Genomic DNA, 21,698 nt, shown 5'->3' on the forward strand with positions numbered 1-21,698 from the left:
GCTCTGAGGCTGGGAAGGCCCGTGGGGGATGGCTGTCCCCGGCTCATTGTGGCCTCAGCTGCCGAAGGGGCGGGTGAAGGTGAAGCCGGAGCTGCCCCGGCCTTGCACAAAGAACGGCTGCAGGTCAGCTGTGAGTCCAGACAAGCATATGGGACTGATTTGATCTTGGCTACGGGCTCTTCAGGGGAGTGCTCAGGGCGAAGGCTGTGGTGGTGGGTTTGTGTGTGGCGGGGTTTGGTAGCAGGAGAGGGGCTACAGGGGTGGCTGCTGTGAGAAGCTTCTGGAAGTCAGACCTGCCTCTGGCCAAGGCCGAGCCGATTAGTGACGGTGGCTGCGCCTCTGGATTAAGATACTGAAGAAGGGAAACCTGGGAGGAGGAGGGGAGTGAGGGAAATACCTCTGCAAACACCGAGGTCAGAGCAGCTAAAGGAGGAGGGGGAGGTGCGCTGCGGCAGAGACTCCCCTCAGCCCGTGGGGAGAGGGCAGGCTGTGCCCACAGCCCATGGCCATCAGTGGTGGAGCAGATGCCCTCCTGCAGCCCAGGGAGGACCCCACGCCAGAGCATTTTCTACCTCCTGCGAAATGCCTGGCTGTATATTTCAACAGTGGTAGAATTCACAAACCTCTTTTTCATTAAATAGAGCTAAAAATACGATCCATGGTTCAGATGGCCATCAAATACTCTTCAAAATTTCTCAGAATTCGGGGGTGAAATTACAAGTTTAGGAGGTACTTCTCTGGGAAACAGACTTTTGAACAGGGGCTCTACACACTCGTCACTGAAGTCACAGGTTTGTTCACAAAAGACAGTGGGGTGACTTCAACGGAAATAATTTCTTCAGCTGGTTTCCCAAACTCTGTAGGCAGTGTCATTTTACTACAGAAAGTTATTCTTAAACCTAGCAAAGAGAATCCATACAACACTCTTCACGTAAACTGAATGTCTATGTGTATCTATTTTTAAAGATATATTTTTTAATTTTTTAAAATGTAGTTAAACTGTTGAATGTATCTCACTCAGAGATGCGAGATTCATAGGGAAGGAATGAATTGCGCATTCCCGGAGAGTGAGAGAACGACCTACTCTCACGTGCGCACTCCGCAAACTGCTGTGCTAGTTCTCAGGCAGCCCCAAGCTGCTCCTCACTTTCCCCTGCCCTTCAGGCTGGCTGGCAGGGCTGCCTGTTCATGCTTCCTAACTCGGTTTCAGTCTGAGTAAGCCACAGGAACCTCAACAATACAAGAAGTAGGGCTTTGTTAGTCATAGCAGCCTTACCTGAGATAGCCAAGGAGCACTCCCTTCGCCAGCTCTGCTGGCAGACACTGCAGGAGAGGAACTTTGGGCAGAGGTTTTGTGACAAGCACTCCCTGGCGACATGTTTCATCAGAAGATTTCCTTTTGGGGGTAACTGAAGGTGGTTTTGAATCAGTTTCGATCAACAAACATTTGCTTCTTAATATGTGTCATCACTGCAAGTCCATTGCGCTTGCAAATACCAAATAGCAAGGAATCAATTTGCTGGCCAGAAGCAGAGGTTGCAGTCAGAAAAAGAGAAGGGCTGTGACCAAAGTGAAATTCCTTGTGGTGGTTGGTTATTAAGAATTGCTGAAGGTCTTTCTATAGCTGTCTAGTGATCCTTGAAAAATATTTCCTACAGATGTTCCTAACTGGGTGCCTAAGACTGCTGCAGCTATTGAAGAGGAAAGGGCAATAAAGGAAATATGCTACAAATCTGGTAAGTCCAAACTTAGTCACTCTTTCCTAAACAGCAGTGCTGTCAATATAGTAAACTTTGCTGTTTCCACCCCACCCCATCCCCCCCCACACCCCCCCCCAGGTGTGTTTAGGAGAGTATTAGAGGATTCAGCCCTCTCACGAGCACCAACCAACAAAAACTGTGTCTTCACCTCGGGAACACGAGCGGTTACCCCTGGAAGCTACCGACCGAGACTCGCAGAAAGGCAAGTACCTTTCATCTTCTTGGACAACGTTTAGCACTTTTAAAATGACTATTACAGGGAGAAGCTATCACATAGTTTGCCCCTCCTCCCCACTTTTTAAATTTAAATGTTGATAAAAGATAGCGTATTACAAAGAGCATAAGAACACTTCAGTAATTTTCCCCCGTCACTCTCTCTCTCTGTATACATGTAAACACAAATATATATATAGTGTCACACACGTCGTGACTACCTGTATCGATTGTAGGTGGCAAAGGTACAAATGGGCTGTTAACCCCATGTGTGCTTTCTTGAGATACACAACATAGGTCTTGCATCTACTTGTTCTTCAAGATCAAGATTTGTGTAGCCTAGTTTTAAGGGTCCTAAGGTAGGAATGTAGTTTCAATTCCCCATCAGGCCGTGCAGGCACTCTTATGGGGCTGTTTATTGCATCTGGATCATTTGTTTCCACACTGCTTCAGGCTGTGTTGCCAGAAACCAGGGGGTAGAGTGCTGGAGAATTCGTAAAGCTCTTCAAAGTGGATGCAGCTGTTGGATGCTCGGCAGCCTTTGGTTCAGCTCCCTTTTGCTTGGTAGATAGACTGTCCTAGTTCATGTTCAAGGGATCAAACCAAAGCAAAGCAAAACAAACCCTAAAGAAAGGCTGGTGTTAAAACTTCTCATTGGTGTCCGTGGTGAGTCTGCTTTCACCAGCAAGTGCTGCTGTGTACACTCAATTAAACTGGGAGCTGCCCATGCCTGCTTGCATAGATCTGAGTCCTCGTGTTAGGGTAAATGTTCTTTTGGCTGCATCTGTTCTCGCGTGATGTAAAAACGTGACAGATATTGGGAGCAACTGTTTAGGAGAATTACTATAAAGGAAGGAATTGCTGGTTTTATTTTGTCATGATGGACAAAAAAATAACTGATTGTAAGTCATGTCCGCTGCAGCTTATGCTTCCACAATACACTGCTCAGCTGATTTCTGTGTGCAAATGGCTTTGGAGGGGAATCCCAGGTGCGTGCTGTTGCTCTAGGGAGAAGCAGGCTGCAGCATGGGCTCAGAGGGCCAGGACGTGCTTTGCCTTCATGTCACCAGAAGGAGAACGAGGAGTTGAAGAAGGGGCTCGAGAGCCAGAGACTGCAAGGAAGTTGCTGTACGAGATCCTTTTGCCTTGCTCTGTCTGACAGAAAAGCTGCCTCCTGCTCGCTGGGCCTTAGCCCGAAACACTGTGAGCACTCCTTGCTTGAGCCTGTGAGAGGGGAGAGGGTCCTTCCTCTGCCAGGGAGTGTGCTACTGTGGGCTGGCTTGTTCTGAATAGATGATGGGCAGTTGTCGTGTTGGGATTGCATGGTGACAATCTATACTGTTGACTCCCTGAACGGTTTTTCATTTCTGTCCCCGTTTCCTTCTCCAGCTATTTTTAATACATCGATTAAAACCACAGAGTTTTAAACCTACATTAGACTGGAACATCATCTGTCGGTTTTGGCTGCAAACATTTTATTTCCTAAAAATAAGTCGCCTTTTCATCCGAACACTTAAAAGATTTCTAGCCAGTGCAGTACTATTGTATTGGGGTGTTTTTAATAAGTTTCTCGACGTGTTTCAGTGTGTGCACTTAATTTCTACTTCACTTAGTATTTTGAAAACAGTCTTAAGCTGAACAGGGGTTTCATGCTTGGGAGAGAAAAAGAGCAGATCTTGACTCGAAAGCAGCTTTTCAAAGGGAAAGGTGAACTGTTTTGTTTCTTTTTGGATTGTTATTCCGGTAGCACAAACATCTTGTTTTCTCAGGATTTTGTTACCTCTGGAAAAAAAACCCCTTGGTATTGCTTCGCTTCCTCCTTCTCTGGTTGGCTTGTTTGTTGTTGGTTTGTTGTTTGTGTTGTTTTGTTTTTTTTTTTTCCTCACTCCCTCCAGAGGAAGTGCTCAGACTGTTATCTTTTAGGAAGACGTTTTAATTTGTGACTCAGAGGTCTGCAGAAGTCACTAAAAACATTTTCTGTGCATCCGAAGGCTGTTTATCCTTTATAATATGAAAGGAAAGATTTTTAACCTTCATCGGAGAATACAAAGTATTCCAGATGGGTGTGGTTTGCTTTCTATTCGGTGTTCCTGTAGCCTGTTGCTTTGGAAGTGCAGGTAATAAGCTTTTCAGTTGAGAAAAGGAGTGCTGGTGCTTTTTTGTTTTTCTGCCCCTAGAAATCTAGTGCTTAATCGTGCTGCGCTGTGCTGTAGAAGTTGTGGACGCTGTGCTGTTCTCCAGAATGCCCCTTAGGCTGCCGCTGCAAGTAGGTCATTGAAAATAATAACCTTAGGCTTTAAAAATATGGAAAAGTTAACGATGCATAAAGTTTAGAGCAGGGTAGTCGTCAGGTTAAAATCGTTTCATGCTTATTATGACGTGCACAGTGATGGTTCCCTTCAGGTTTTTGGGTTGGTTTGGGGTTTTTTTTCCTTCTTTAAGATGGCACTGGTTGCAGTGATCTTAGTTTACTACGTGCCTAACTGTCTTAGTGTGGACGTGGATCCTTCCTGCCTGCTATTTCAGTTTACTGGCAGACATACTTACGAGAGCTGTTTGGCGTTGTGGAGTGTATGTATGTATGTGTATAAAGATGCATGTAAATGTGTATGAAAATAAAAAGACCCACAGTGCCCTCCCCACATCCTTAGTTTTTCCTGACCTGTACTTCAGCGTTAGCAAGATTTTAAAGTGACCCAAGTGTTGCTATTGCAAATGTTTCCATGTTTGTCGAACTATTGTGATGAAATAAATTAAAAAAGTCATCAAAGCACTGAACGTTTTGTTGCTTGGCCTGCAATTGTACAGGTTTTCCCTGTCTACTATCTATTCCTTTTTTCAGGATTCGCTGTATATTTTTACCATATGAAATGGAAAGAGATTTCTGTCTTACTGTTGGCTTTTGATAGGTATTTTTTCCTTGGGGAATTGCCCAGCAATTAAGCCACAGACTTTGGAATTCAGTTGATGGACAGTTTGCATGTCTGTGTCCAAATATTGATGCTAAGAAGCCATCGTACAGTTCATGTTGATAACTTTATGAAAAGCCTCCCTTTTTACCCGAGGAGCCGTCCTCTTCCTCTTCCTCCTCCTCCTCCTCCTCCTCCTCAGATAATCCTATTCCAGAGGAGCTCTTATGTTTCATTTGTAAAGAAATCATGACCAGCGCACTTGTTACTCCCTGCTGTGGAAACAGTTATTGTGACGAATGTAAGTGTTACTCCCATGTTTGTTAAAACCTGTTCTGATGATTCTGATTATAGCCAGGTATTAGAACAGCGTGACTGGAATGTGAGGAACATACATGCCCAGCGTGTCATCAGGCAGATGTTTCTCGTGGTGCTTTAATTGCCAGCAAGTGCCTCCGTCCAGGTAATGCAGTGACTTTTAGATAAACTGTTTGTAAGAAAAGTCTAGTCAGTCAATTAGGTGAAAGGGAAGAAAATACTACTTTACATCTCCTTCAAGGAGGCTAAATGGAATAAGGCTAAATTTACTTTGCAGATACGTTACCTGTTGTTACAGAAGCTGACAACTCTTGAGAGACAAGCTGGCAAATTCAGGTCACGCTTTTGTTTAACAGGATTGCCTCAGTTTCAAATTCAGTGTTAACACTGAAGTACTGTACATACAGATACTCTGAGTTACCAATCGTTAATGTCAGTGTTTAATGGGATGTGTTCATATATCACAGAAGGGTTTGGCTTGGAAGGGAACTTAAAGCCCATCCAGTCCCAACCCCGCTGCCACGGGCAGGGACACCTTCCACTAGCCCAGGTTGCCCAAAGGCCCGTCCAACCTGGCCTTGAACCCTTCCAGGGAGGGGGCAGCCACAGGTTCTCTGGGCAACCTGTGCCAGTGTCTCACCACCCTCACAGGGAGGAATTTCTTCCCGATACCTAAACTGAATATACCCGTATGTTGGTTTATTTTAGGATTGATAGTATAACGCAGAAGTAATTTTACTCTGTGGAGGCTTTTGTTCCTAGAGCTACAGAAGGTTCATGTTACCTCTTTGTAAATGTTTTTCTGCCTCTAGGCTGTGAACAACTTCAAAAATGGAACTGGTTACGCACAGAGGCTCTGTCAGCAGAGGCAGCAGCAGCAGCAGGCACCAGCACCTCCACCAGCACTCGTGGCTCTTACCCGTCCTGCTGCGCTGGTGGCTGCCACGGGACGTGCTCAATCTTCCCCCCTGTCAATCCGCGGTATGTGGGAAGAGAAGGTAAGTTTTCTTTCGCCTTATGCAGTGATTCTGGTGTTTTAGTAGAGGAAAGCGAATGAAGGAGGAGCATGGTGGCGAGCACTTCTTGTTCTCAACTTAGGCACATGTACCCGTGGGTGGTGACTCAACCACCTCCTTGGGCAGCCTGTTCGAATGCTTGACAAGCCTTTCAGTGGAGAAATGTTCCCCAATAGCTGATGTAAACCTCCCCTGGTGCAACTTGAGGCCGTTGCTTCTCCTCCTATCGCTTGTTACTTGGGAAAAGAGACCAACACCCACCTTGCTCCAAGGTCCTTTCAGGGAGTTGTAGAGAGTGAGGAGGTCTCCCCGCAGCCTCCTCTTCCCCAGGCTAAACACCCCCAGTTCCCTCAGCCGCTCCTCACAGGACTTGTTCTGTAGAGCCTTCACCACCTTCGTTGCTCTTGTCTGGACGCACTCCAGCCCCTCAGTGTCTGTCTTGTAGTGAGGGGCCCAAAACTGAACACGGTATTCGAGGTGCGGCCTCACCAGAGCCGAGGACAGGGGGACCGTCGCTCCCCTGGTCCTGCTGCGATTTGTGACACAGCAGGGTGCCTTTGGCCTCCCTTGTCTAGGGAGGAGTTTGACAGAGCACAACGAGACTTAAAGAAGGAAGAGTGGGGGGTTGACTCAATGAAGTTGGGCTGTTTTTCATGCCTGTGTTTCGATGGCCTGTCGGACGGCAGTTACACTCGAGTGCATCTGACATCAGCAAAACTGACAGAGTGTTTGCTCCAATAGACTTTCTCGGTGCGGATGGTGAACATGCAAAACTAAACCAAGACGAATGTCATCCTGGAACTTCCCCTAAGACTTGCAGGAATTCTAAACTGGTTTTGCTTAAATAGCACGTCCACCTTTGCATCTGCAAGCAGTATGCATTTCCTCCTATTGGCCATGTTGTTTCTTGGTGTCTCTTTTGCAATAAAGGTCAAGCTATAATTGTATAGTAAAGGTCAAACTTATTTTAACAGGGAAAAGAAGAAGTCCAGACTTGATGAGTTTACAGATGATTCTGCTCAGGAACAGATGGAATCTAAAAAGACTCCAAAGGAGCGCAGGTGTTTGTTTTCCAGGTAACTGCTTTACATGTCTGTAACGGAGACGCTGGCTGTCTAGAGGAATCGGGAGGATCTGCACTGCCCCTCTCCAGATGGATTGGGTGATTCCAGGGGTTAGGAGGGAGAGGAGTTCCATATGTAGGTTACTAGCTCAACTAGGTCAGAGGTTACAGTTGACTGAGAGTTACAACTTGGCAGCAGTTGCTGAGGAGCAGGTGTCTCTTTTACTAAAGCTTCTCTCTGCAGTGACACCCTTCACCTCCTGACAGCCGTGAGGAGGCCAGAACCTGAAGAGGTCTAGTTGCTGGATTTTCTGCGTCTCCCTGTTCTGATTGTGACCGTTACCTCAAAGCACTTGGGAGGAGATATGGGAGAGAAATTGTCTTCAGCTCCTCTTTTGTTTATCTCCTGTGGGTACACGGGGAGATGTTAAGCTGGACTGCAAACCGGTGGCTTTCCTAGGAATTGCTTGACGTTGATCAATTTTTCTTAGGAACTAAAAGATCAGACTTGTTTGTGAGGAAATCTTAAATGGGTGAAGGACTTTGAGAGGAGGAACGATGCTAATGAACATATGCGGAAGAATGTGAAATGGTTCTTTAAACAATAATGAAAGAAAAACTTGTGAAGACAAAACTGGGGTAGCTGATGTTTCCTGTGCGCAGAATTCACTTGGGCAGGAGTCTGAATAGCTCTCTCTTAGTAATGCTGTCAGCATCTCTCCTGGAGTAATGGCGTTGAGTCCTATTACTAGAGGCTGACTTCAGAAGCTTTTAGAAATGACTTTTCCTGCAGTGCAGTCACTGCCCTTGGTTAGAGCCAGAGGTATGTGAAAATTTTGCTAGGACCTCTGGGCTAGAAGTGTGGATCAAGTGGTCCTGTATGTAAGATTGCACTTACAGGTATTCTGCATCCTGTAGAAACTGCCGAATCAGTAGTGACGTTGAGTAGATGAAGCTGGCATTGTCAAGCTGACCTGTACTGTCTTCAGGCTAAACGGGGTTTTCTTGCCGTTTGATACTGCGCTGTAGCCATTAAGAGTTGCAGTTTCTGCATCTTACTGCACCAAAATAGTTGTGGAGTAGTGAAAAATGTTCCCGTAGCAGTAGAGGGCAGCACACGCCCCCTGAAATCAATCAAGGGCTGTGGTGTTACATGTGATAGAAGCCCGTGGAAATGGAGGTTCCCTTCCTGTATGTTTTTGCACTAACAAAGCAGTGGCTGTTCTGTCTTGTAAGCAGAAACTGTTACATGTTGACAAGTTCTTCAATTTGCAGTAGTAGTATGTCAGCAGCTCAAAGCAGCTTTGACAGAAGCATATGGAGAGTCAAAAACCAAAACAAATTTGGAGGAAAAAAATGGGGAGAGTGACTGTTTAGAATTCACTTTTTTTATTGACAGCAGTGCTGTCAATATAGTAAACTTTGCTGTTTCCACCCCCCCCACACCCCCCCCCCCAGGTGTGTTTAGGAGAGTATTAGAGGATTCAGCCCTCTCACGAGCACCAACCAACAAAAACTGTGTCTTCACCTCGGGAACACGAGCGGTTACCCCTGGAAGCTACCGACCGAGACTCGCAGAAAGGCAAGTACCTTTCATCTTCTTGGACAACGTTTAGCACTTTTAAAATGACTATTACAGGGAGAAGCTATCACATAGTTTGCCCCTCCTCCCCACTTTTTAAATTTAAATGTTGATAAAAGATAGCGTATTACAAAGAGCATAAAAACACTTCAGTAATTTTCCCCCGTCTCTCTCTCTCTCTGTATACATGTAAACACAAATATATATATAGTGTCACACACGTCGTGACTACCTGTATCGATTGTAGGTGGCAAAGGTACAAACGGGCTGTTAACCCCATGTGTGCTTTCCTGAGATACACAACATAGGTCTTGCATCTACTTGTTCTTCAAGATCAAGATTTGTGTAGCCTAGTTTTAAGGGTCCTAAGGTAGGAATGTAGTTTCAATTCCCCATCAGGCCGTGCAGGCACTCTTATGGGGCTGTTTATTGCATCTGGATCATTTGTTTCCACACTGCTTCAGGCTGTGTTGCCAGAAACCAGGGGGTAGAGTGCTGGAGAATTCGTAAAGCTCTTCAAAGTGGATGCAGCTGTTGGATGCTCGGCAGCCTTTGGTTCAGCTCCCTTTTGCTTGGTAGATAGACTGTCCTAGTTCATGTTCAAGGGATCAAACCAAAGCAAAGCAAAACAAACCCTAAAGAAAGGCTGGTGTTAAAACTTCTCATTGGTGTCCGTGGTGAGTCTGCTTTCACCAGCAAGTGCTGCTGTGTACACTCAATTAAACTGGGAGCTGCCCATGCCTGCTTGCGTAGATCTGAGTCCTCGTGTTAGGGTAAATGTTCTTTTGGCTGCATCTGTTCTCGCGTGATGTAAAAACGTGACAGATATTGGGAGCAACTGTTTAGGAGAATTACTATAAAGGAAGGAATTGCTGGTTTTATTTTGTCATGATGGACAAAAAAATAACTGATTGTAAGTCATGTCCGCTGCAGCTTATGCTTCCACAATACACTGCTCAGCTGATTTCTGTGTGCAAATGGCTTTGGAGGGGAATCCCAGGTGCGTGCTGTTGCTCTAGGGAGAAGCAGGCTGCAGCATGGGCTCAGAGGGCCAGGAGGTGCTTTGCCTTCATGTCACCAGAAGGAGAACGAGGAGTTGAAGAAGGGGCTCGAGAGCCAGAGACTGCAAGGAAGTTGCTGTACGAGATCCTTTTGCCTTGCTCTGTCTGACAGAAAAGCTGCCTCCTGCTCGCTGGGCCTTAGCCCGAAACACTGTGAGCACTCCTTGCTTGAGCCTGTGAGAGGGGAGAGGGTCCTTCCTCTGCCAGGGAGTGTGCTACTGTGGGCTGGCTTGTTCTGAATAGATGATGGGCAGTTGTCGTGTTGGGATTGCATGGTGACAATCTATACTGTTGACTCCCTGAACGGTTTTTCATTTCTGTCCCCGTTTCCTTCTCCAGCTATTTTTAATACATCGATTAAAACCACAGAGTTTTAAACCTACATTTGACTGGAACATCATCTGTCGGTTTTGGCTGCAAACATTTTATTTCCTAAAAATAAGTCGCCTTTTCATCCGAACACTTAAAAGATTTCTAGCCAGTGCAGTACTATTGTATTGGGGTGTTTTTAATAAGTTTCTCGACGTGTTTCAGTGTGTGCACTTAATTTCTACTTCACTTAGTATTTTGAAAACAGTCTTAAGCTGAACAGGGGTTTCATGCTTGGGAGAGAAAAAGAGCAGATCTTGACTCGAAAGCAGCTTTTCAAAGGGAAAGGTGAACTGTTTTGTTTCTTTTTGGATTGTTATTCCGGTAGCACAAACATCTTGTTTTCTCAGGATTTTGTTACCTCTGGAAAAAAAACCCCTTGGTATTGCTTCGCTTCCTCCTTCTCTGGTTGGCTTGTTTGTTGTTGGTTTGTTGTTTGTGTTGTTTTGTTTTTTTTTTTTCCTCACTCCCTCCAGAGGAAGTGCTCAGACTGTTATCTTTTAGGAAGACGTTTTAATTTGTGACTCAGAGGTCTGCAGAAGTCACTAAAAACATTTTCTGTGCATCCGAAGGCTGTTTATCCTTTATAATATGAAAGGAAAGATTTTTAACCTTCATCGGAGAATACAAAGTATTCCAGATGGGTGTGGTTTGCTTTCTATTCGGTGTTCCTGTAGCCTGTTGCTTTGGAAGTGCAGGTAATAAGCTTTTCAGTTGAGTAAAGGAGTGCTGGTGCTTTTTTGTTTTTCTGCCCCTAGAAATCTAGTGCTTAATCGTGCTGCGCTGTGCTGTAGAAGTTGTGGACGCTGTGCTGTTCTCCAGAATGCCCCTTAGGCTGCCGCTGCAAGTAGGTCATTGAAAATAATAACCTTAGGCTTTAAAAATATGGAAAAGTTAACAATGCATAAAGTTTAGAGCAGGGTAGTCGTCAGGTTAAAATCGTTTCATGCTTATTATGACGTGCACAGTGATGGTTCCCTTCAGGTTTTTGGGTTGGTTTGGGTTTTTTTTTCCTTCTTTAAGATGGCACTGGTTGCAGTGATCTTAGTTTACTACGTGCCTAACTGTCTTAGTGTGGACGTGGATCCTTCCTGCCTGCTATTTCAGTTTACTGGCAGACATACTTACGAGAGCTGTTTGGCGTTGTGGAGTGTATGTATGTATGTGTATAAAGATGCATGTAAATGTGTATGAAAATAAAAAGACCCACAGTGCCCTCCCCACATCCTTAGTTTTTCCTGACCTGTACTTCAGCGTTAGCAAGATTTTAAAGTGACCCAAGTGTTGCTATTGCAAATGTTTCCATGTTTGTCGAACTATTGTGATGAAATAAATTAAAAAAGTCATCAAAGCACTGAACGTTTTGTTGCTTGGCCTGCAATTGTACAGCTTTTCCCTGTCTACTATCTATTCCTTTTTTCAGGATTCGCTGTATATTTTTACCATATGAAATGGAAAGAGATTTCTGTCTTACTGTTGGCTTTTGATAGGTATTTTTTCCTTGGGGAATTGCCCAGCAATTAAGCCACAGACTTTGGAATTCAGTTGATGGACAGTTTGCATGTCTGTGTCCAAATATTGATGCTAAGAAGCCATCGTACAGTTCATGTTGATAACTTTATGAAAAGCCTCCCTTTTTACCCGAGGAGCCGTCCTCTTCCTCTTCCTCCTCCTCCTCCTCCTCCTCCTCAGATAATCCTATTCCAGAGGAGCTCTTATGTTTCATTTGTAAAGAAATCATGACCAGCGCACTTGTTACTCCCTGCTGTGGAAACAGTTATTGTGACGAATGTAAGTGTTACTCCCATGTTTGTTAAAACCTGTTCTGATGATTCTGATTATAGCCAGGTATTAGAACAGCGTGACTGGAATGTGAGGAACATACATGCCCAGCGTGTCATCAGGCAGATGTTTCTCGTGGTGCTTTAATTGCCAGCAAGTGCCTCCGTCCAGGTAATGCAGTGACTTTTAGATAAACTGTTTGTAAGAAAAGTCTAGTCAGTCAATTAGGTGAAAGGGAAGAAAATACTACTTTACATCTCCTTCAAGGAGGCTAAATGGAATAAGGCTAAATTTACTTTGCAGATACGTTACCTGTTGTTACAGAAGCTGACAACTCTTGAGAGACAAGCTGGCAAATTCAGGTCACGCTTTTGTTTAACAGGATTGCCTCAGTTTCAAATTCAGTGTTAACACTGAAGTACTGTACATACAGATACTCTGAGTTACCAATCGTTAATGTCAGTGTTTAATGGGATGTGTTCATATATCACAGAAGGGTTTGGCTTGGAAGGGAACTTAAAGCCCATCCAGTCCCAACCCCGCTGCCACGGGCAGGGACACCTTCCACTAGCCCAGGTTGCCCAAAGGCCCGTCCAACCTGGCCTTGAACCCTTCCAGGGAGGGGGCAGCCACAGGTTCTCTGGGCAACCTGTGCCAGTGTCTCACCACCCTCACAGGGAGGAATTTCTTCCCGGTACCTAAACTGAATATACCCGTATGTTGGTTTATTTTAGGATTGATAGTATAACGCAGAAGTAATTTTACTCTGTGGAGGCTTTTGTTCCTAGAGCTACAGAAGGTTCATGTTACCTCTTTGTAAATGTTTTTCTGCCTCTAGGCTGTGAACAACTTCAAAAATGGAACTGGTTACGCACAGAGGCTCTGTCAGCAGAGGCAGCAGCAGCAGCAGGCACCAGCACCTCCACCAGCACTCGTGGCTCTTACCCGTCCTGCTGCGCTGGTGGCTGCCACGGGACGTGCTCAATCTTCCCCCCTGTCAATCCGCGGTATGTGGGAAGAGAAGGTAAGTTTTCTTTCGCCTTATGCAGTGATTCTGGTGTTTTAGTAGAGGAAAGCGAATGAAGGAGGAGCATGGTGGCGAGCACTTCTTGTTCTCAACTTAGGCACATGTACCCGTGGGTGGTGACTCAACCACCTCCTTGGGCAGCCTGTTCGAATGCTTGACAAGCCTTTCAGTGGAGAAATGTTCCCCAATAGCTGATGTAAACCTCCCCTGGTGCAACTTGAGGCCGTTGCTTCTCCTCCTATCGCTTGTTACTTGGGAAAAGAGACCAACACCCACCTTGCTCCAAGGTCCTTTCAGGGAGTTGTAGAGAGTGAGGAGGTCTCCCCGCAGCCTCCTCTTCCCCAGGCTAAACACCCCCAGTTCCCTCAGCCGCTCCTCACAGGACTTGTTCTGTAGAGCCTTCGCCACCTTCGTTGCTCTTGTCTGGACGCACTCCAGCCCCTCAGTGTCTGTCTTGTAGTGAGGGGCCCAAAACTGAACACGGTATTCGAGGTGCGGCCTCACCAGAGCCGAGGACAGGGGGACCGTCGCTCCCCTGGTCCTGCTGCGATTTGTGACACAGCAGGGTGCCTTTGGCCTCCCTTGTCTAGGGAGGAGTTTGACAGAGCACAACGAGACTTAAAGAAGGAAGAGTGGGGGGTTGACTCAATGAAGTTGGGCTGTTTTTCATGCCTGTGTTTCGATGGCCTGTCGGACGGCAGTTACACTCGAGTGCATCTGACATCAGCAAAACTGACAGAGTGTTTGCTCCAATAGACTTTCTCGGTGCGGATGGTGAACATGCAAAACTAAACCAAGACGAATGTCATCCTGGAACTTCCCCTAAGACCTGCAGGAATTCTAAACTGGTTTTGCTTAAATAGCATGTCCACCTTTGCATCTGCAAGCAGTATGCATTTCCTCCTATTGGCCATGTTGTTTCTTGGTGTCTTTTTTGTAATAAAGGTCAAGCTATAATTGTATAGTAAAGGTCAAACTTATTTTAACAGGGAAAAGAAGAAGTCCAGACTTGATGAGTTTACAGATGATTCTGCTCAGGAACAGATGGAATCTAAAAAGACTCCAAAGGAGCGCAGGCGTTTGTTTTCCAGGTAACTGCTTTACATGTCTGTAACGGAGACGCTGGCTGTCTAGAGGAATCGGGAGGATCTGCACTGCCCCTCTCCAGATGGATTGGGTGATTCCAGGGGTTAGGAGGGAGAGGAGTTCCATATGTAGGTTACTAGCTCAACTAGGTCAGAGGTTACAGTTGACTGAGAGTTACAACTTGGCAGCAGTTGCTGAGGAGCAGGTGTCTCTTTTACTAAAGCTTCTCTCTGCAGTGACACCCTTCACCTCCTGACAGCCGTGAGGAGGCCAGAACCTGAAGAGGTCTAGTTGCTGGATTTTCTGCGTCTCCCTGTTCTGATTGTGACCGTTACCTCAAAGCACTTGGGAGGAGATATGGGAGAGAAACTGTCTTCAGCTCCTCTTTTGTTTATCTCCTGTGGGTACACGGGGAGATGTTAAGCTGGACTGCAAACCGGTGGCTTTCCTAGGAATTGCTTGACGTTGATCAATTTTTCTTAGGAACTAAAAGATCAGACTTGTTTGTGAGGAAATCTTAAATGGGTGAAGGACTTTGAGAGGAGGAACGATGCTAATGAACATATGCGGAAGAATGTGAAATGGTTCTTTAAACAATAATGAAAGAAAAACTTGTGAAGACAAAACTGGGGTAGCTGATGTTTCCTGTGCGCAGAATTCACTTGGGCAGGAGTCTGAATAGCTCTCTCTTAGTAATGCTGTCAGCATCTCTCCTGGAGTAATGGCGTTGAGTCCTATTACTAGAGGCTGACTTCAGAAGCTTTTAGAAATGACTTTTCCTGCAGTGCAGTCACTGCCCTTGGTTAGAGCCAGAGGTATGTGAAAATTTTGCTAGGACCTCTGGGCTAGAAGTATGGATCAAGTGGTCCTGTATGTAAGATTGCACTTACAGGTATTCTGCATCCTGTAGAAACTGCCGAATCAGTAGTGACGTTGAGTAGATGAAGCTGGCATTGTCAAGCTGACCTGTACTGTCTTCAGGCTAAACGGGGTTTTCTTGCCGTTTGATACTGCGCTGTAGCCATTAAGAGTTGCAGTTTCTGCATCTTACTGCACCAAAATAGTTGTGGAGTAGTGAAAAATGTTCCCGTAGCAGTAGAGGGCAGCACACGCCCCCTGAAATCAATCAAGGGCTGTGGTGTTACATGTGATAGAAGCCCGTGGAAATGGAGGTTCCCTTCCTGTATGTTTTTGCACTAACAAAGCAGTGGCTGTTCTGTCTTGTAAGCAGAAACTGTTACATGTTGACAAGTTCTTCAATTTGCAGTAGTAGTATGTCAGCAGCTCAAAGCAGCTTTGACAGAAGCATATGGAGAGTCAAAAACCAAAACAAATTTGGAGGAAAAAAATGGGGAGAGTGACTGTTTAGAATTCACTTTTTTTATTGACAGCAGTGCTGTCAATATAGTAAACTTTGCTGTTTCCACCCCCCCCCCACCCCCCCCCCCCAGGTGTGTTTAGGAGAGTATTAGAGGATTCAGCCCTCTCACGAGCACCAACCAACAAAAACTGTGTCTTCACCTCGGGAACACGAGCGGTTACCCCTGGAAGCTACCGACCGAGACTCGCAGAAAGGCAAGTACCTTTCATCTTCTTGGACAACGTTTAGCACTTTTAAAATGACTATTACAGGGAGAAGCTATCACATAGTTTGCCCCTCCTCCCCACTTTTTAAATTTAAATGTTGATAAAAGATAGCGTATTACAAAGAGCATAAAAACACTTCAGTAATTTTCCCCCGTCTCTCTCTCTCTCTGTATACATGTAAACACAAATATATATATAGTGTCACACACGTCGTGACTACCTGTATCGATTGTAGGTGGCAAAGGTACAAACGGGCTGTTAACCCCATGTGTGCTTTCCTGAGATACACAACATAGGTCTTGCATCTACTTGTTCTTCAAGATCAAGATTTGTGTAGCCTAGTTTTAAGGGTCCTAAGGTAGGAATGTAGTTTCAATTCCCCATCAGGCCGTGCAGGCACTCTTATGGGGCTGTTTATTGCATCTGGATCATTTGTTTCCACACTGCTTCAGGCTGTGTTGCCAGAAACCAGGGGGTAGAGTGCTGGAGAATTCGTAAAGCTCTTCAAAGTGGATGCAGCTGTTGGATGCTCGGCAGCCTTTGGTTCAGCTCCCTTTTGCTTGGTAGATAGACTGTCCTAGTTCATGTTCAAGGGATCAAACCAAAGCAAAGCAAAACAAACCCTAAAGAAAGGCTGGTGTTAAAACTTCTCATTGGTGTCCGTGGTGACTCTGCTTTCACCAGCAAGTGCTGCTGTGTACACTCAATTAAACTGGGAGCTGCCCATGCCTGCTTGCGTAGATCTGAGTCCTCGTGTTAGGGTAAATGTTCTTTTGGCTGCATCTGTTCTCGCGTGATGTAAAAACGTGACAGATATTGGGAGCAACTGTTTAGGAGAATTACTATAAAGGAAGGAATTGCTGGTTTTATTTTGTCATGATGGACAAAAAAATAACTGATTGTAAGTCATGTCCGCTGCAGCTTATGCTTCCACAATACACTGCTCAGCTGATTTCTGTGTGCAAATGGCTTTGGAGGGGAATCCCAGGTGCGTGCTGTTGCTCTAGGGAGAAGCAGGCTGCAGCATGGGCTCAGAGGGCCAGGAGGTGCTTTGCCTTCATGTCACCAGAAGGAGAACGAGGAGTTGAAGAAGGGGCTCGAGAGCCAGAGACTGCAAGGAAGTTGCTGTACGAGATCCTTTTGCCTTGCTCTGTCTGACAGAAAAGCTGCCTCCTGCTCGCTGGGCCTTAGCCCGAAACACTGTGAGCACTCCTTGCTTGAGCCTGTGAGAGGGGAGAGGGTCCTTCCTCTGCCAGGGAGTGTGCTACTGTGGGCTGGCTTGTTCTGAATAGGTGATGGGCAGTTGTCGTGTTGGGATTGCATGGTGACAATCTATACTGTTGACTCCCTGAACGGTTTTTCATTTCTGTCCCCGTTTCCTTCTCCAGCTATTTTTAATACATCGATTAAAACCACAAAGTTTTAAACCTACATTTGACTGGAACATCATCTGTCGGTTTTGGCTGCAAACATTTTATTTCCTAAAAATAAGTCGCCTTTTCATCCGAACACTTAAAAGATTTCTAGCCAGTGTAGTACTATTGTATTGGGGTGTTTTTAACAAGTTTCTCGACGTGTTTCAGTGTGTGCACTTAATTTCTACTTCACTTAGTATTTTGAAAACAGTCTTAAGCTGAACAGGGGTTTCATGCTTGGGAGAGAAAAAGAGCAGATCTTGACTCGAAAGCAGCTTTTCAAAGGGAAAGGTGAACTGTTTTGTTTCTTTTTGGATTGTTATTCCGGTAGCACAAACATCTTGTTTTCTCAGGATTTTGTTACCTCTGGAAAAAAAAACCCTTGGTGTTGCTTCGCTTCCTCCTTCTCTGGTTGGCTTGTTTGTTGTTGGTTTGTTGTTTGTGTTGTTTTGTTTTTTTTTTTTCCTCACTCCCTCCAGAGGAAGTGCTCAGACTGTTATCTTTTAGGAAGACGTTTTAATTTGTGACTCAGAGATCTGCAGAAGTCACTAAAAACATTTTCTGTGCATCCGAACGCTCTTTTTATCCTTTATAATATGAAAGGAAAGATTTTTAACCTTCATCGGAGAATACAAAGTACTCCAGATGGGTGTGGTTTGCTTTCTATTCGGTGTTCCTGTAGCCTGTTGCTTTGGAAGTGCAGGTAATAAGCTTTTCAGTTGAGTAAAGGAGTGCTGGTGCTTTTTTGTTTTTCTGCCCCTAGAAATCTAGTGCTTAATCGTGCTGCGCTGTGCTGTAGAAGTTGTGGACGCTGTGCTGTTCTCCAGAATGCCCCTTAGGCTGCCGCTGCAAGTAGGTCATTGAAAATAATAACCTTAGGCTTTAAAAATATGGAAAAGTTAACGATGCATAAAGTTTAGAGTGGTTCCCTTCAGGTTTTTGGGTTGGTTTGGGTTTTTTTTTCCTTCTTTAAGATGGCACTGGTTGCAGTGATCTTAGTTTACTACGTGCCTAACTGTCTTAGTGTGGACGTGGATCCTTCCTGCCTGCTATTTCAGTTTACTGGCAGACATACTTACGAGAGCTGTTTGGCGTTGTGGAGTGTATGTATGTATGTGTATAAAGATGCATGTAAATGTGTATGAAAATAAAAAGACCCACAGTGCCCTCCCCACATCCTTAGTTTTTCCTGACCTGTACTTCAGCGTTAGCAAGATTTTAAAGTGACCCAAGTGTTGCTATTGCAAATGTTTCCATGTTTGTCGAACTATTGTGATGAAATAAATTTAAAAAGTCATCAAAGCACTGAACGTTTTGTTGCTTGGCCTGCAATTGTACAGCTTTTCCCTGTCTACTATCTATTCCTTTTTTCAGGATTCGCTGTATATTTTTACCATATGAAATGGAAAGAGATTTCTGTCTTACTGTTGGCTTTTGATAGGTATTTTTTCCTTGGGGAATTGCCCAGCAATTAAGCCACAGACTTTGGAATTCAGTTGATGGACAGTTTGCATGTCTGTGTCCAAATATTGATGCTAAGAAGCCATCGTACAGTTCATGTTGATAACTTTATGAAAAGCCTCCCTTTTTACCCGAGGAGCCGTCCTCTTCCTCTTCCTCCTCCTCCTCCTCCTCCTCCTCAGATAATCCTATTCCAGAGGAGCTCTTATGTTTCATTTGTAAAGAAATCATGACCAGCGCACTTGTTACTCCCTGCTGTGGAAACAGTTATTGTGACGAATGTAAGTGTTACTCCCATGTTTGTTAAAACCTGTTCTGATGATTCTGATTATAGCCAGGTATTAGAACAGCGTGACTGGAATGTGAGGAACATACATGCCCAGCGTGTCATCAGGCAGATGTTTCTCGTGGTGCTTTAATTGCCAGCAAGTGCCTCCGTCCAGGTAATGCAGTGACTTTTAGATAAACTGTTTGTAAGAAAAGTCTAGTCAGTCAATTAGGTGAAAGGGAAGAAAATACTACTTTACATCTCCTTCAAGGAGGCTAAATGGAATAAGGCTAAATTTACTTTGCAGATACGTTACCTGTTGTTACAGAAGCTGACAACTCTTGAGAGACAAGCTGGCAAATTCAGGTCACGCTTTTGTTTAACAGGATTGCCTCAGTTTCAAATTCAGTGTTAACACTGAAGTACTGTACATACAGATACTCTGAGTTACCAATCGTTAATGTCAGTGTTTAATGGGATGTGTTCATATATCACAGAAGGGTTTGGCTTGGAAGGGAACTTAAAGCCCATCCAGTCCCAACCCCGCTGCCACGGGCAGGGACACCTTCCACTAGCCCAGGTTGCCCAAAGGCCCGTCCAACCTGGCCTTGAACCCTTCCAGGGAGGGGGCAGCCACAGGTTCTCTGGGCAACCTGTGCCAGTGTCTCACCACCCTCACAGGGAGGAATTTCTTCCCGATACCTAAACTGAATATACCCGTATGTTGGTTTATTTTAGGATTGATAGTATAACGCAGAAGTAATTTTACTCTGTGGAGGCTTTTGTTCCTAGAGCTACAGAAGGTTCATGTTACCTCTTTGTAAATGTTTTTCTGCCTCTAGGCTGTGAACAACTTCAAAAATGGAACTGGTTACGCACAGAGGCTCTGTCAGCAGAGGCAGCAGCAGCAGCAGGCACCAGCACCTCCACCAGCACTCGTGGCTCTTACCCGTCCTGCTGCGCTGGTGGCTGCCACGGGACGTGCTCAATCTTCCCCCCTGTCAATCCGCGGTATGTGGGAAGAGAAGGTAAGTTTTCTTTCGCCTTATGCAGTGATTCTGGTGTTTTAGTAGAGGAAAGCGAATGAAGGAGGAGCATGGTGGCGAGCACTTCTTGTTCTCAACTTAGGCACATGTACCCGTGGGTGGTGACTCAACCACCTCCTTGGGCAGCCTGTTCGAATGCTTGACAAGCCTTTCAGTGGAGAAATGTTCCCCAATAGCTGATGTAAACCTCCCCTGGTGCAACTTGAGGCCGTTGCTTCTCCTCCTATCGCTTGTTACTTGGGAAAAGAGACCAACACCCACCTTGCTCCAAGGTCCTTTCAGGGAGTTGTAGAGAGTGAGGAGGTCTCCCCGCAGCCTCCTCTTCCCCAGGCTAAACACCCCCAGTTCCCTCAGCCGCTCCTCACAGGACTTGTTCTGTAGAGCCTTCGCCACCTTCGTTGCTCTTGTCTGGACGCACTCCAGCCCCTCAGTGTCTGTCTTGTAGTGAGGGGCCCAAAACTGAACACGGTATTCGAGGTGCGGCCTCACCAGAGCCGAGGACAGGGGGACCGTCGCTCCCCTGGTCCTGCTGCGATTTGTGACACAGCAGGGTGCCTTTGGCCTCCCTTGTCTAGGGAGGAGTTTGACAGAGCACAACGAGACTTAAAGAAGGAAGAGTGGGGGGTTGACTCAATGAAGTTGGGCTGTTTTTCATGCCTGTGTTTCGATGGCCTGTCGGACGGCAGTTACACTCGAGTGCATCTGACATCAGCAAAACTGACAGAGTGTTTGCTCCAATAGACTTTCTCGGTGCGGATGGTGAACATGCAAAACTAAACCAAGACGAATGTCATCCTGGAACTTCCCCTAAGACCTGCAGGAATTCTAAACTGGTTTTGCTTAAATAGCATGTCCACCTTTGCATCTGCAAGCAGTATGCATTTCCTCCTATTGGCCATGTTGTTTCTTGGTGTCTTTTTTGTAATAAAGGTCAAGCTATAATTGTATAGTAAAGGTCAAACTTATTTTAACAGGGAAAAGAAGAAGTCCAGACTTGATGAGTTTACAGATGATTCTGCTCAGGAACAGATGGAATCTAAAAAGACTCCAAAGGAGCGCAGGCGTTTGTTTTCCAGGTAACTGCTTTACATGTCTGTAATGGAGACGCTGGCTGTCTAGAGGAATCGGGAGGATCTGCACTGCCCCTCTCCAGATGGATTGGGTGATTCCAGGGGTTAGGAGGGAGAGGAGTTCCATATGTAGGTTACTAGCTCAACTAGGTCAGAGGTTACAGTTGACTGAGAGTTACAACTTGGCAGCAGTTGCTGAGGAGCAGGTGTCTCTTTTACTAAAGCTTCTCTCTGCAGTGACACCCTTCACCTCCTGACAGCCGTGAGGAGGCCAGAACCTGAAGAGGTCTAGTTGCTGGATTTTCTGCGTCTCCCTGTTCTGATTGTGACCGTTACCTCAAAGCACTTGGGAGGAGATATGGGAGAGAAACTGTCTTCAGCTCCTCTTTTGTTTATCTCCTGTGGGTACACGGGGAGATGTTAAGCTGGACTGCAAACCGGTGGCTTTCCTAGGAATTGCTTGACGTTGATCAATTTTTCTTAGGAACTAAAAGATCAGACTTGTTTGTGAGGAAATCTTAAATGGGTGAAGGACTTTGAGAGGAGGAACGATGCTAATGAACATATGCGGAAGAATGTGAAATGGTTCTTTAAACAATAATGAAAGAAAAACTTGTGAAGACAAAACTGGGGTAGCTGATGTTTCCTGTGCGCAGAATTCACTT

Source organism: Strix aluco, chromosome 4 (assembly GCF_031877795.1).
Source record: "Strix aluco isolate bStrAlu1 chromosome 4, bStrAlu1.hap1, whole genome shotgun sequence".
NCBI lineage: Eukaryota > Metazoa > Chordata > Aves > Strigiformes > Strigidae > Strix > Strix aluco.